The sequence below is a fragment of the Abramis brama genome, assembly GCF_963993115.1.
Source record: "Abramis brama genome assembly, contig: SCAFFOLD_77, whole genome shotgun sequence".
NCBI classification, from domain to species: domain Eukaryota; kingdom Metazoa; phylum Chordata; class Actinopteri; order Cypriniformes; family Leuciscidae; genus Abramis; species Abramis brama.
Window position 1 is genome coordinate 38898 of NW_028155967.1, and position 4266 is coordinate 43163.

General features: G+C 40.3%; 1 long non-coding RNA gene across 2 annotated transcripts; it reads right to left on the reverse strand.

Moving 5' to 3' along the window:
* Positions 1-246: 246 nt before the first annotated feature.
* On the reverse strand, positions 247-4055 carry LOC311077222. Of its 2 annotated transcripts, XR_014604805.1 has the most exons (4): positions 3798-4055; positions 2944-3001; positions 2318-2375; positions 247-725 (listed from the first exon to the last, which is right to left on the reverse strand). It is a non-coding gene; the product is annotated as an uncharacterized lncRNA (long non-coding RNA). The 2 variants fall into 2 exon arrangements; XR_014604806.1 differs by having other exon boundaries at positions 2944-4055.
* Positions 4056-4266: the final 211 nt, after the last annotated feature.

Sequence of the window (4266 nt, forward strand, 5' to 3'; positions counted from 1 at the left end):
CGGATCCGCAAAACGGGTCCGGAATGGAGTCCACTTGCACAGCGCAACGAACCCGGAACAGATAAGGATTGCGGATCCAGACCAGATCCGCGGCAGACCCTAACCGTATCCGCTGATAAAGCAGCTTATCCGCCGCGGATCCGATCTGGACCCGTTTATGAAGCAGCGTATCCGCCGCAGGATCCGATCTGGACCCGTTCATTTCGGTCAGGAAACCTTTCACATCCCAATTATCCCAATTATCCGGCCAAAACTATAGCTACAGCTACAGATATATTTAAAATCTAATGGTGGACGAACATTAGATAGACTGGATTGCTCTATAAAAGCTTGAATAGTTATTAATGTATCTGCCTTTATTAATATGAATAAAACATGAAATCATTAAACATTAATCATTTTAGCCAGTAACAATAAAAAAATAGGCTATTACAGACTATAAATGTATTTACTAAAAATTTTTTATAGTTTTATTCGTGTATACATTGAATAGACATTACAGAAGAAAAAAAAAATCAACCATGAATTGTACCAAGAACATCATTTTATTTAGTGAAAAACATTACACTACTGTTTGGGTCACTACTGTTGGGTCAAGGTTTGCTGACAGGAGGGACGGCTCCTTGAGTTTCCCCTATCTGATGCCAGGTTGAACCACCGGATTACATGTTTTGTAATGTCGTCATCGGTGGCGGCACGGGAGACATGGCTCTTTCTCACAGCACCTGTAATACACAAGCATTTCATTAAATGTCATGAAATCACATTAAAGCTGGTTGTTGTTATTTAGAGGATAGACATAATCCATTTTTTTTAACTTAAAATAATATTTCCAAAATCATAACCACGCAATGCAAGATTGCCAAACCGGGTCGCGTTTCTGTAGTTCTAATAGGACAAAAGAAAACTACAAATTTGACTTGCTTTACGTCAAGCGTTACAATAGTCATTATTTTGTTTTTCTTCGTTTCTGATGTCGCAATACATCATACTTTCATAAAATCATTCCATCATACTCTACCTTGTCTGTGGACATCGTTCATTCCAAAGCCGGTGCTAGATAAACAGCGTGCATGCGTGCGACGGTAGTATACGGTGGGCTAAATTATTTACGACAGCGGTAATGGACAATTCCGCTTCCAACCTGTAGGGCGACCGCAGAGGAAAAGTTCCTTGGTGTTGCTTTAAAACAAAAGTGTACAATCTGACATTTTTAGGTACACTGTAACTTATGGTGCACTAGCGGTTAATGAACCGTATGGATCTTTTGCGGTAGAACATTACGATACTTCACAGCGGTTGGCATCCTGCGCTGTCTAAAATAGTCAGAATATAAACACCCCAGATAGCACACGTACGTCGGGCCGACGTTGGCCCAACATCGAGCGTCGGCCTTCCTCCCTATAACATCGCAAAGGCGTCGGCCTGGTGTAGACAGATCTCTTGTCAGTCAGTGCTCTATTTCCCAGCTCCGTTACGTCGGCTTTAGGTCGGCCCACTATACTGGAGGCCGATGTCGCGTTGTGCGCGTGAACTTTCAAGTCCCTTTCAAACACTGGAGCGGCCGGCCGGCCGCGGCGCAGAGTTGCCATGGAAACGCCGCGGGACCACTGCGACTGGTAAGCAGGAAATCTCCCTCTCTCTCGCTGTTGTTTTCACTGCTTTCAGGTGATATTAATCTCTAATATCACACGGATAATACACACAACTGTTCTTGACACTTCTCTTACTTGTAATTGATACGCTTATGTTGAATAATTACTTTTATAGACATGGTTTTGTGTCTTCGGAAAAAGTCCGTTAGCATCTCAACCGTTTTCAGAAGAGGTAAGTTAGCAGCTACGTTAAGTTAAGCTAAGTTAAGCTAAGTTAATGTTAACTCGGTTGAGCTTTTGTTTATGAAAGTTTGGGCTTTTAATCGCCTATTATGTGTATATGAGAGGTTTTTGTAAAGGTTTTACCTGGAAGTGAGCTAATTTATTTTACACAAACGTAAACATAAACGTATAGGCCTAATCGGTGACGTCACTTACATGGAGTGAGGAAATTGGTTGAAACTAGCTCAATGGTAAACAAATATTGATAAAAAAAAATGTTCTGTGATTTCAGCAGCAACAAAATAACCCATAACAGAGGGAATTAAAATACAGATTGCAACAGTGAGTTGTGGAAAAGAACTAAATTTGTTTTTTCACAAATAATTACACAGCAGGGCTCGACAACCAGTACAGTGTTAAATGCTGTAGTGGGGACCAGTGTCAGTATTTGACAAAATATCTGGCTAAATCAAGTTGGAAAAGTATTAAATCTTACTTACTCAGATATTCGGAGATGAAACTCTAGATCAGACTGGTAGCACTTGAACAAACTGTAAGCTGAAACAGAACACACACACACACACACACACACACACACACACACACACAGTCTCTTAATATAATATGAAATAATTACCTGAAACAACATGACATGGGGAGGTGGTTGAAAATATATTTGTCATGATGTAAACCAAAATGAACTCAAACTAACCAAACCAGTACAGTGTTAAATGCTGTAGCGGGGACCAGTGTCAGTATTTGACAAAATATCTGGCTAAATCAAGTTGGAAAAGTATTAAATCTTACTTGCTCAGATATTCGGAGATGAAACTCTAGATCAGACTGGTAGCACTTGAACAAACTGTAAGCTGAAACAGAACACACACACACACACACACACACACACACACACACACACGCACAGTCTCTTAATATAATATGAAATAATTACCTGAAACAACATGACATGGGGAGGTGGTTGAAAATATATTTGTCATGATGTAAACCAAAATGAACTCAAACTAACCAAATCAGTACAGTGTTAAATGCTGTAGCGGGGACCAGTGTCAGTATTTGACTAAATATCTGGCTAAATCAAGTTGGAAAAGTATTAAATCTTACTTACTCAGATATTCGGAGATGAAACTCTAGATCAGACTGGTAGCACTTGAACGAACTGTAAGCTGAAACAGAACGAACACACACACGTACAGTATTATATTATGTTTATAAAATGGGAAGTTCCAATCCTTGATTCTGATTGGTCAATAGTTTACGGTCAGGGACTATTTATTCCAGCGTAAGGAAGGCTTCTAGTGATTTTACTTCATAAAAGTTGCATAGAGACATGTTTTTCGGCTTTAATAGTTGTATTGTGTGGTAACCGTTTTATAAAAGCAATAAGGTAACGTTACTCGAGACAAGTGCTGTATCGTGATCACGGCTGAAGGGGTTGCAGGCACTCCGCGAACCCTTCAGCCGTGACTTATTCACGATACAGCACTTGTCTCGACATGGGGTGGTGGAACTATCAAAATGAAACAAAAATCGACACAAACTATAACTTTATTCTAGACATTCCGTGAAAAAGGTTAACTTGTTAGGCAACGTTAGGCCAAACATGATAATTTCTCTCCTGATATTTTACTGGAAAGGGGAGAAAATATGTGCTCAGGGTTTGATAAAAATACAGAAAGCTAACGTAGCTATGTTAAATCACATTAAATCACCACACCTCCCAGAGAGAAATAATTCCATCCAAAAAAAGCTTTTTACTCAGTTATAATTAACGTTACCAAAAACATTTTTTACTCAAATCTCCGCCAGATCTAATGACCATTTGCTAACTAAGTTATGGTACTTTGACACAATCATTTCAGAAATAAAATCATCGTTATGTTGTACAGTATGAACGGTAATGTTAAGTTACATGTTAAGTAAGTTAACTGTACAAATAAAGCATATTTGAACTATTCTTACCGTGTTCCGTGTTTGTCGACTCGACCTGCCGTTGTAGGTTTTTCACAGTGCGGGATTCAGTGATAATGGCGACAGTTGAAAATAGGCGCGTTTGTTCAGCGGGTCCGCCCAGCGTCTGTAGCGAGCCCGCGAGTTGACAGTGCGCTGTCAGGAGGCGGGGCATATTCTGTGCGCATGATCGAATTGAGTCTGAAAGAACAGCGGACCCAGAGCGGACCCAGCGGCTTGAGGGCGGATCCGCCCCGGAGTCTACTGCTATCAGGGCTTGCTCTCTCTCCCTCGCGCTATTTATCAAAATCAAATGACACGATGGTAAACTATTCAGTGATAAAATGTGTTCTGTGTTGACACAATCTTGTGCGATGTTCTAACTGCTGGGATAATCACTCAACGCGTACACGTCCGACTCGCAAAACTAAAGACTCTTTTGAACCGATTCACTTTAATGAATTGTTAAAACAACTGATCT